Source organism: Pteronotus mesoamericanus, unplaced genomic scaffold (assembly GCF_021234165.1).
Source record: "Pteronotus mesoamericanus isolate MK-2021 breed Mesoamerican mustached bat unplaced genomic scaffold, CSHL_Meso_final scaffold_54, whole genome shotgun sequence".
Taxonomy (NCBI): domain Eukaryota; kingdom Metazoa; phylum Chordata; class Mammalia; order Chiroptera; family Mormoopidae; genus Pteronotus; species Pteronotus mesoamericanus.
In genome coordinates, this window is record NW_026555321.1 from 73,926,846 (window position 1) to 73,939,285 (window position 12,440).

The 12,440-nt window shown below is 38.4% G+C and overlaps 1 protein-coding gene and 1 non-coding gene across 3 annotated transcripts in view; both read left to right on the forward strand.

Annotated features, from left to right (window-relative positions):
- SPIDR (scaffold protein involved in DNA repair) overlaps positions 1-12,440 on the forward strand; it is a 390,408-nt gene that overhangs the window by 316,442 nt on the left and 61,526 nt on the right. The window lies entirely within an intron of this gene.
- On the forward strand, positions 4,826-4,929 carry LOC129061094 (U6 spliceosomal RNA). Its single transcript, XR_008528068.1, has one exon. It is a non-coding gene; the product is annotated as a U6 spliceosomal RNA (small nuclear RNA).

The window sequence follows — 12,440 nt, forward strand, 5'->3', positions numbered from 1 at the left end:
AACACATTCCTCATTGCTCTTGTAGTATATATCTAAATTAATCACTTCTAAAAATGTCAGAGTCCCTTTCACGGGAGGCATAGGGTACCACCAACACAGTGCTCAGTGCTGCATGGAGTGTGGAAGGTCTCCAGCCTAAACCCTACCTGCCCCATCACTGGCAGCAGGGAGTTTGATATTAACTGAATGTACACTTCACCTTGTCCAATGGGTATTCTGTGGCAGGGGGGCAAAGGGATGTACTAAACCTGCTCCCCAAAGTGTGATCTCAATTTTATGAACACCACTCATCAAATAACCTCAAAATGCCAATTCTAACCTCTACATGGTTTGGCTAGCAGCTAAGTTTACAGTATTTCAGAGCTTTTTAAGGATAATGCTTGTTTCAACTGTTTATCCTGCTGAACATGGCCACATGCCATTACATTGTCTGGTCACAGACCTCAGGTCCTGAACCACAACCTCCTATATAGATATACGAGGTCTGTCAAGAGGATATCCAGACTCTTAATATGAAAAATAGAGACATTTATTGAAGAAAATACGAGATACAAGAAACATGGTACATAGGACAATGATGCCTCACTCCCCTTCAAAGTAAGCGCCTTGGGACATCACACAGTTCTCCCAGTCATCATCAGCTGCCCCATCCTATTTTCCTGAATCTCATCAACGGTCTGAAATCTCTCCCATTCCAAAGGTGTTTTTAGTTTTGGGGAAAGCCAGAAGTCACAGGGCACCAATTCTGGGCTGTAGGGGTGACTGAATTTATGTTTCACAAAAACTCTGTAGGAGACGTGATGCATGAGTGGGTGCATTGTCTTGATGAAGCTACCAATAACCTGCTGACCATAGTTGCAGCCTTCTGAATCATCCAAATAGTTTCCATGGAGGAATGTTCAAGCTTAATGCAGAATTGGATGCAGATTTGTTGCTCCACTCGCTCAGTCACTTTAAATGTGATGGCCACACAGTACGCGTGCTCACTCAGTAGCGCCTACCACCCCCACTGACTAGTACAGTGAAGTCATCATTGTTCAAACAATGCACATTTCAGTCCATTCTCCTCAGCTGCCAGGATACATCGATATTACCCAAGTCATTCTTGTTGTATTAACAATGGCTGGACTTTTCCTGGATAGACCTCCCCAACTCCACACCTATGTTGTTTCTGCCACCTGCTTTGAGTTCTCTCCTCCACTAACCAGTTTGGATTGCCATGTTGTATGTTAATCATCTGTGTCTCTGCGTGCTTCCTGGCTCAAATCACTTGACAGCCTTTGAATTCCACAGTTTCTGTATTCTCTGAAATGAGGTCCACATCTGGGCTGCCTGAACCTTAAGTTCTTCTTTATTCTTCATTACCATTTACCTCCTTAGAAATCTTAGGCCAGCATAAATTCTTCACCAACCATATTCTTCTGACTCTGCCTTGAAATGTTTCTCTAGCGCCTGCTTATATACTGACAGATTCAAGAGGATGGCAATTGTGGGAGGGCTGGGATCAGAGGGTGGGGGCGCGAGCCTGTGGAATGAATGAACAAGCTGGTACTTCATCCATGAGGTGTTGACCAAGTGCTACCAGAAACAGGTTTCATAAAACAATGAGAAATTTGAATTTTATGTAAAATCACCCAATTTTTAATATTTGTTACTAACTTTTAAATATTTTAACACTGTGTAAACCAAAATAAACTGCCAGCTTAATTTGGCCTAAAACACCATTTTTTAGCTTCACCATTTTGTAACAAACATTTCTCATTGATTAAGGCAATAAACTCATACTAGGTCTAAGGAGATACTCTGAAAGTTCTCCGTTCAAGTCATCCTCTACCTTGTCCTAAGAGTTAAGTTTCTGAAGGAAAATCACATCTAACCTTTTAGTGTCACCTCACTCTTGATTTATTGACGGCAGGAGGTAACTGTGCTAGCTGCTGTGCATGCTAGTTATTTACCACCCCTGGGACCCTGGTCAGGTCAGCCTTCACATAGAGGCCCTCACCTCATGGCCCTTCCTACCCTCACCGCCCTCACCCCCAACATAGCTGAATGTCAAGAGGTGCCAGCCACACGCAATCATGAAACTTGCTCCACCAAAATGATACCTCTCTATTGTTCTCCCCACCCAGTCCTTTCCCTCCCCATCACCTTTTTCTCCCTTCTTTACTAATGCTTGTTAAAATTTTAATTTTTTCAGAAATAAAATTTTGATTTTAAATTAAGAATAATGCATTGAAATCCCCCCAAATTAGTCTTTCCTCTTACTACCACTTCCCCTTCTTTTCTCCTTCCATCCTTCTTTTTTTTTTCTTATTATTTACTAGCCTTCTTTTAATTTCTCAAACATTGAAAAGCTTTTTCCTGTCACTGGGTTTCTCTGTTTTAAATGCTATTCTCTCAACTTTTTGCATGATTGGCTTCTCCTTCTTCAGGACTCAACTTGAAGATCACCTTTTTTAAGAAAACTTCCCTGACCACCCTGACTAGACCATCCCATCCCAGTATTGTTTCTCAAGGCACTCTGCTGATTTCCTTCCTAGCATCACTACAGCTTGTGATTTTTAATTTATCTCTGTTTGATCTTTTCCTAAGGAGATACAGAGGACAGGATTGCTCATTACCACATACCTATCACCTCACAGAGAACCTAGGCAAGTGGCAGTTCTACTGTAATTAACACGTAAATAGATGGATCACAGTTTCACCAGGGCACTGTGTTAATGCACAATGACAAACTCATAACTGCCACTGTTAAGAATCTTGTCGACATTATTTCATGGCTCTGCAGCTTTCTATGCCTCCCTACAGCTATTGCACTTCTGTTGTCCGACTTAGTAATTTTGCACTTGTTTCATTTATTGTATTCAGGAAAATTAAGGTATCTTTTAGGCAAAAAGGACAACTGACACTAAAGTCTACAAATTCAGAATGGAACGTTTCCAAATACTCTCAAAACTTATAAATAATGGCTAAACAACATGTATCTTACACATCACATACTAAATATCCAGAAGACCTTTATTTCTTATGGAAGGAAATTGAAGAAACAGATAGAAGATTGACTTCTGGAACAGCAGAACGAGGACACAGTAGATTCTCTCCCTAAGAAAACAAACATTTTACCTGGAGAAAAATATTTTAAAAAATCATTGAATGCCTCTGTCCTAAGGGCATGCAGCAAATGTAGAAACATTCCATCAGTGGAATCGAGAAAATCTAAATCTCAATAAGAACGAGTATCTGCCTCTTGAACCATGACCTACTACTCCCTGATTTGTCTTATAGAGACTACTATGCGGTGCTCCTCCACAGAGTGCAGTCAAGAAGATTGCCCCTCTCACCTTAGCTCCCAGTTTAGGGTGCCCTCTGGGAAGTCTGTCCACCAGCTTCTCATATGTCCTAGCCCATGTGTAGAAACTCTCCCCTAAGTCTGGCAGGCCAAGAATGTGGCCCAGTTATCCCATCCAGCCCACCCATAGGGTAGAGGCACAATGCCAGAGAGGCCAGCCCAGAAAACCAGCACCACCACCAGCAGTAGCAGCACCCATTGAAGTATCACTTCAGGAGGAGGGGCACTGTCCCCACCGCTAGTTCTACATAGTGGCACAGAGGTTCAACCCAGAGGTAGTCATGTTTTAAGGAAGAAGAGCTCTGTAGTGCTGCTTGAAAGGGCTGACTTTGAGACAGAGCAGGAGAATTCCATTCCCAAGGGCATTGTTGAAAATAATGAAGATTTTGGTAGAGAGCAATTCAGAGAGTGCTTGTAGCTCCATAATGCTGTATCAACAAGTCAAGAAGAGCCCTGTGGAATCACAGTCAAACTTCAGAGGTGGGAAGAGTGTGCATGGCTGCACCCGCTCAAGAGAAAACAGCAGCCCACAGGGAAGATTTGGATTGCAGCACCACTTTTGGCCACCCTTGATGAACACTAAGCTGCTCTGACCCATGTGCAACTCCTAGGAAACCAGGCTTTAAATTAAATCATCATTAAATCATTAAAACACATCGCTGAGAGTCTGTCTTGTCCACAAGAGAAGAAATATAAGCCATGACTGAAGGAGAGGAATGAGGAGAAAACCTGTACTCCTTGACTATGATGGCAACCTTCAAGAGAGTGGTAAAGAATAAAACTCTAACCTGCTAAAGTGGCTGAGACACATCCTATCACCCGAAAGTGGCTTATGCTGACATGGGGCAAACCGCAGGTAGCCATGTGAAAAGATAAAAACACAACAAAAAAAGAAAATCTGAGCAGGAACATCAGAAACTGCAGCCAACAGGGAAAAAGTAATTCACACAAGTCACTAAACAAGTGAATAAGCTACAATGCAAATAAGAAAAATACCAACACCTGGGGTGAAGGGAAGAATTAGCAATATCCAGAGTTGCCGCAATATATTATCCAAAATATCCAGTCGTTAACAAAAATTACAAGATGTGCAAATAAACAGGAAAGTATTACCCATGCACAGGGGGAAAAGCAACAATAGAAACTGTTTTTGAAAAGGCCCAGATGTGGGACTTACCAGAGATTTCAAAGCCATAGTGACAAATACTTCAAAGAACTAAAGGAAACCATGTCTAAAGGATTAAAGAGTGTTATAATGACAGTGTCTAATCAAATGGAGAATATCAATAAAAAGGTACAAACTATAAAAAAGAACCAAATGGAAATTCTGCACTTGGAAAGTATAATAACCTAAATGAAAAATTCACTAGATAGGCTCAACTGTAGATTTGAGCTGGCAGAAGAAAGAATTAGTGAGCTTAAATCTAGAGTACTTGAGCTAATGCAATCCGAAGGAGAGAGAAAAAAGAAAGAAGAGTGCTTAGTTTGGCAGCACTTATACTAAAATTGGAAAAATATGGAGATTAGTATAGTTTCAGCTCAAGAATGACATGCAAATTTGTGAAACATTACATATTTTTAAGATCTTTGTCAAATATAAAGTTTGACAAAGAAGAGTACTGTAATTTTCATAGGATGTTAAAACTTAATCTCAAATTTTGACTCTAGGGTATTTTAGAGATTTAAAAAGTACTTATGAAAAACTTGTAATGACTCAATCTTTATAGAGAATTAGAACACACTATAATAAATTGTCTTCATACAATTATGGATATCTCCCAAATGTCAAATATTCTAAGGGGCTAAAAGTGAAAACAATGAAGCAGCCCCATAGAAATATGGGACACCATTGAGTATATCAACATACGTGTAATGGGAGTGCTGGGAAGGCAGAGGACTAGGGAGGTATAGGAAAAACACTTGAAGAAATAATGGCTGAAAATATCTCAAGTTTGACTGCAACACTTTACACATTCAAGAAGCTTAATGAACTTCAAGAAGGATAAACCTAAGGAGATCCAATCCCAGATACACCATAGTCAAAGTGTTGAAAACTAAAGACAGAGAAAAATGTTCAAAGCATCAAGTGAGAAAGGACTCATCATATAACAAGAGAACTGCAAGAAGATAATAGCTGACTTCTCATTAGAAACTTGGGATGCCAGAAGGCAGTGGGACAATATCCAAAATACTGAAACAGGTAACCTTTTTTGGGGGCAGGGGGAATGCTTTTAAATCCTGATGTTAAGTCAGCAGGATTGAACATTAATTGTTTTACCTTAGGCAACTCATCTCAGTTTTTGTAAAAACCAAAGACCACAGTTGTTCATCTTCACTTTGAAATATTCTAGCCTTTTCCTTGATCCAGACCTAATTATAATCCACAAAGCTTATTTTTGTGTATATACAAATTTTTGTATAAAATTTCATTCGTCCAGTCACAGAACCATGAGAAATGAGTTTGTGCTATATAAATGTCTTATAGCCACAATTTATTAAATAATGTTATGCATGTGTAAAATGTTAAGACTACTTATATTAAGAGAGATATCTTTATGGGTATCACCTGCTAAATGTTGCATATTCACAAAATGCAGACCTAAAATCATCTGTCCATAAGGTGACCAGTTAGGGATTTATCTGGTGTTCTTGGGTATAAAATATCATATTTGCAAGGATGATCGAACACAATAATAATTATATGTGATTTTGTTATATTTTTCTCCATGTATCTGGTAAACTACATTTTAGAAAAAACATTGCTAGCAACATTTTTGTTACAGTGATGATTTTCAAGGAATATCTGTTAACATCTTAGAGTATTAATGTTGGATAAAACATAATTTGGAGATTTTTTCAAAAGTTACCACTTTTTCACTTATGCAATCACTTTTTATTTACTGTTCCTTGAAAAGGTGATTAACTGATTATTAAGTATTTGTAGTTCTTTGGTTCCTCCGATTCTTATGCCTTTAGGCTGTTGTCCAATAGCATGGCCACTAACCACAAGTGATTATTTAAATTTAAAATGATTAAAATTAAATAAAATTTAAAATTCAGTTTCTTACATTAGCCACATTGGAAGACTCAGCAGCCCATGCAGCTGGTGGCTATCACATTAGACTACAGAGATATAGAACATTCCATCAGCACAGAGAGTTCTCTTAGACCACACAGTGCTTTAGACAGAAGGTCTGTTTCTTATTGCTTACTACAACAGTGTGTAGATCAGTTATACCTTCACTTGAAATGATGGAAATTTAGCTCCAGAAATTAGGCTGATAATTCTTCATTTTTGTACATTTAAAGTCATATTTGTGTCAACTATGTTTATATATTCATTTAATTGTATTTTTAGAGTTTTCTTATTTAATGTATGGTCTTGAGCAAGATACTAAACCTTTCTGAACTTCTCTCTTATGTGTGCTAAGTAAAACTAATAAAAGTCTAGCTCTTAGGCCTTTTTAGGATAAAACAGTGCAAATAAAGCAGGGCTTCACACTAACCAACGGCTATGAAGATAAATTTTTATCTACATATGGTATGAAAAGAACTAACATTTGTATTTTAAGTTTCTAATTTGTGGAATGAATATTGCAATAGATAACTAATGTCATAACTGATCAATAAAGCAGACAAAAAGTAAAGACATAGAAGATTTGAAAAACATGTTTTATCGCTTCTCAGCCTTTTGGCTAACATCAAGAGAAAAACACACTTAAGTAACCAATAGATCATGTACAGAACCCTCTACTTAACAACCAGAATATACGCATTTTTCTCATTTGAAATGTTCATAAAAAAAATTGACTATGTGCTAAGGCTTTAAAACAAGTCTCTAAACATTTAAAAGAATCATTATTACAGAACACATTCTCTTTAGTGCAAACAAATTGAGTTAACAAGAATATATCTTGTAAATGCTTATAGAAAAAAAACTTAAGTCCAAATAACTCATGCATCAAGGAAGAAATAATAATGGAAATTTTAAAATACCTAAAACTGATAAATAATAATACTAAATATAAAAATGTATGTGATATCATAAATTAAGAGACCATTTTATTTTGAATACCAGGAAACAAGTTTATTGAGTTCACTATTGTACATTGTTTTCCCTTTTTTTATTCCCTTTTTGCATTTTTTTATAAAAATTATTGGGGTGACATTGGTTATATATAGGTTTTGAATATGAATTTCTATGATACATGATCTTCACGTTGCATTGTGTGTCCACAAACCAAAGTCAAATCATCATCCATCACATTATATGAGTATTTGACGCCCTTTACCCTTTACTACTCCCCCTCCCTCCTTACCTCTGGTAACCACCACATTATTGTCTCTAAGAGTTTTGTTTGTTTTTCTTATTTGTTTATATGTTGCTTTCAGTTTTATAACCCACCTATGAGTGAAATCTTATGGTTCTTAACTTTTTCTGACTTACTTCACTTAGCATGATATTCTCAAAGTTCACCATGTTGTTGCCAGTGGCAGTATTTTATCTTTTCTTATGGCTGAGTAGTAGTCTGTTGTATATATGTACCACATTTTCTTCATCCAGTCATCTATTGAAGGAAACTTTGGTTGTTGCCATGTCTTGACCACCATAAAAAATGCTGCAATGAACATAGGGGTGCAAATGTCTTTGCAAATAAATGTTTTCAAATTTTTCCAGTAGATACCCATAAGAGGGGTTGCTAGATCATATGAAATTCTGTTCTTGATTTTTTTTAAAGGTTTTTTTTTTTTTTGAGAGAGAAGGGAAGGGAGGGAGAAAGAGAGGAGAAACATCAATGTACAACAGATACAGCAATTGGTTGCCTCTCACTTGCCCCCACCTGGGGACCTGGCCTGCAACCCATGCATGTGCCCTGACTGGGAATCAAACTGGCCACCTTTCAGTTCTCAGGCCAGCATTCAATCCACTGAGCCACACCACTCAAGGGCTGTTCTTAACTTTTTAAGGATATTTTACTGATTATGTTATTACAGTTGTCCCAGTTTTTCCTCCCTTCCTCCCTCCACTCAATAATCCCCTTTCCCTGAGCAATCCCCCACTTAGTTCATGTCCATGGATCGTGCGTATGAGTTCTTCGGCTTCTCCATTTCCCACACTATTCTTAACATCCCCATGTTTTCTACCTACCAATTATGCTTCTTAATCCCTTACCCTTTCTCCCAGTTTCCTCATTCCCCCTCCCAGCTGATAAACCTCCAAATGATCTCCATATCTATGATTCTGTTCCTGTTCTAGTTGTTTGCTTAGTTTGTGTTTGTTTTTGTCTCGTAGATTCAATTGTTGATAGCTGTGAGTTTGTTGTCATTTTAATGTTCATAGCTCTGATCTTTTTCTTAAATAAATTTGTTTAACATTTCATATAATAATGCCTTGGTGATGATGAACTCCTTTAGCTTTACCTTGTCTGGGAAGCACTTTATCTGCCCTTCCATTATAAATGATATCTTTGCTGGATAGAGTAATCTTGGATGTAGGCCCTTGCTTTTCATCACTTTGAATACTTCTTGCCAGTCCCTTCTTCCCTGCAAAGTTTCTTTTGAAAAATCAACCCTTAGTCTTATAGGGACTCCTTTGCAGGTAACTCTCTGCTTTTCTCTTGCTGCTTTTCAGATTCTCTCTTTATCTTTAACCTTTGGCATGTTAATTATGATGTGTCTTGATGTGGTCCTCTTTAGATTCAACTTTTTTGGGTTTCTGTGTGCTTCCTAGACTTGTATGTCTATTTCCTTCGCCAAATTAGGGAAGTTTTCTTTCATTATTTTTCCAAATAAGTATGGGGTCCCTGTTGGGGCACCAGATGAGGGTGGTACCCCGTCCCGCAAAGTCCCCTTGGGTCACCACAGATGAAGGAACTAGGTCATTCCAGACACTTCTCAGTATGGGGGGTTTGATTTCTTCTAGTGGAGAATGTCCCAAGCCCTTCTTTTGAAGTGGCTTTATTGAGAACGATATGCACAGGGGTATACAGCATGCACACAAAGTTTATCAATCGGTGCCTAAAGGCTATGTTTACAGAAAACAGATAGAGATCATAGGTAACAATTGAAGGAACACAGAGATTTGCCTCAGGTCAGGGCCTGGTAGACTTGATGGCACCCATTTGGCCCTGAAACCTGGGAAATTTATCTCACCCTATGCTGGACCCCAAATGCCAGTACTCATTAATTCGAGGGCATTCTTAACAAAGTAAGTTTCAAAGGATTTAATGCATTCGTTTTCTAGACCTGATTGTCCTGGGAACCACCTGATCCAGTTTAGGGCTGTACCTGCCTTTAGTACTGTTTCACTGACCCAGTCAGGCAGCCAGGCAGAGCAGCCAAGAGATGAGGAGACTTCTTTCAGAGAGAATGAAGACTCCAGCCATGACAAAGCCAAGGAGTAAGGGTCTTTTGCCCCTTCTCTGTGTCCTCCAAGTCCTTCTCTCATGGCCCCTATGCAACTGTGGCTGTCTTAGGTTGCCCCTGCCATCAAGGGATCATACCCATCATTGACTAACCACCCATCCTCCAGGGCCAAGCAGGGTGATGTGAGGGAGGCAGGGGCTGTGCTCCTGCCAAGGGGACAGGTTTGTCTCCTCAGTGGCCTATTTTCCCAAGGCCTCCTTGCTCAGCTCCAGCCTGGGGGCCCTTTCGCCTGTTGGTGAGACTGTAGTCCCTGAAACCAGGTGGGACAGTTCCCAATAAATAAGTTTTCATTTTCTTGCTCTTCTTCGTCTTCTGGCACCCCTATGATTCATATCTTGGCACTTTTGGACATATCCCAGAGTCTTCATATTCTCTCCTCTTTTTTTTTTTTTAATTCTGTTTTTTCATTCTGTTCTGTTTCACTGTTTATTTCTTATGTTTCTAATTGTTGATTCGAACCCCAGCCTCCTTCCCTTCACTATTGGTTTCCTGTGGATTTTTCTTTATTTCACTTAATGTAGCCTTCATTTCTTCCCTTATGCTTTTGCTGTACTCAGTGAGTTCTTTGAGCACCCTAATAACCAGTGTTTTGAACTCTGCATCTTATAGGTTGGCTATCTTCATTTCATTTAGTTCTTTTTCTGGGGTTTTGTTCTGTTTTTCATTTGAGCTATATTTCTTTGTCTCCTCAATTTGGCAGCCTCCCAGTGTTTGTTTCTGTGTATTAGGTAGAGCTGCTTTGACTCCCTGTCTTGGAGCACCTGTTAAGTTGTATGGGGCAGAGCCTTACGTATATGACAGGGTGGGGCTACCCACTTCACACGTGACTCTGTATGTGGAAGAAGAATGGGAGAGGGGACAATGCCCTTCCGGGCTGTTAGAGGCTTGCTCAATACTCACCCTGCCCCTAGTCACTTCACCCACTTCTTGTATACAACTGGCACCTCTCTAGCTGTTGTCCTGGTGTTGGTTCCCAGAATGGATGGGTTTGCATACATTCTAGGACCATGCAAGCCCTTTATACAGACTCTACTGAGAGACTAGCAATTTCTTTTGCCACCCGAACCTCTAACATAGTTAAAAAATAGAATACTTAAAAAATAGAAGAGAGAAGATTGTAATCATACAAATAGAAATTAATGCCATAAACAAAATAGAAACAAACTCATAGATACAGAGAAGATTTTTATGTTTGCCAGATAGGAGGGGGTTGTGTAACTCAGTGAAAAAGGTTAAGGGATTAAGAAGTACAAATTGACTCTGGCCGGTGTGGCTCAGTTGGTTGGAGTGCCATCATATAGACTGAAAGGTTGCAGGTTTAGTTCCCAAGGAGGGCACATACCCACGTTGCAGGCTCGATCTCCAGTCAGGGTATGTACAAGAAGGCAAACTATTGATGTTTCTCTTACACTGATGTTTCTGTGTCACACATTGATATTTTTCTCTCTCTCCCCACCCCTCCCACTCCTCCTCTCTCTATTCCTCTCTATTCCTCCCTCCCTCCCTTCCTGTCTCTTTAACAGCAATGAAAAAAAATGCCCTTGGGTGAAGATTTTAAAAAGACATGCATATTGGTGGTTTCAAATTAGTCACGGGACATGTAAAGTACAGCATAGGGAATATTGTCAATAATATCATAATAATAATGTAAGTATGGCGCTAGGTGGATACTAGCCTTATCAGGGTGATGACTTCATAAATTTTATGAATGTGTAATCACTCTGCTGTTAACCTGAAACTAATATAAAATAGTATGGAATGTCAACTGTAATTGAAAAAGAAAAAAATCAAAATAAAACTTAAAAACAGAAAAAAAATAATGACATAAATGGAGAAACAGTAGATAAAAAAAGCCAAGAATTGGTACTTTGAAATGATTAACAGTAATTTTATGGTATAATTAATAAAGATGTGAATAAATAATAGTAAAAAGGAAAAACAGGGACATCAATTTCAACAGTAAGAGGATACTATTCCATCTTTTCACTAATAAGTTTGAAAACATATATGATATGGAGAAACCTAGAAAATATGTTACCAAAATGTCTCAAGAAGAAAAGTAGAAAGCACAAATAGTTCAATGTTAGAGACATCGAATTGATAGTTAAAATCTTCCCTGACCAGGAAGGGAGGTAGAGAAGCACTAGAGCCAAATAATTTTATTACTAAATTCTTTCAAACTATCAAAAAATGAGTCATACAAATCTTATACAGATTTTTCAAAGAAAAAAAGGGAACACCTGTCAACTCATTACATGAAGCTGATATAAATGATATTGATACCACATCTAATATGAGAAGTAAAATTAAAGGTCAGTATCACTCCTGGACATAGATACAAAATCCTAAACAAAATATAGCAAATAAATCCTGACTTATCTCAGCAGTAAAATATTCCTTTAATAATTGAAAGGCTATATATCTGATTTACCACAGTAGCTAAGGAAATAAAAACATACAATCACTTCAATTAATACAGAAAATGCATTTGATAAAATCTAATACCCATTTGTGATTCTAAAAACTTCCCAGCAAACTAAGAATCCTTAGCCTGATGAAGTATGTCTAACCAAACCAAAACAAAACAAAACAAAATAAAAACCCTGCCTTAGTATGGCCGAGAGGATTGAGCACCAGCCTGCGAACCAGAAAGTCGCAGGTTCCA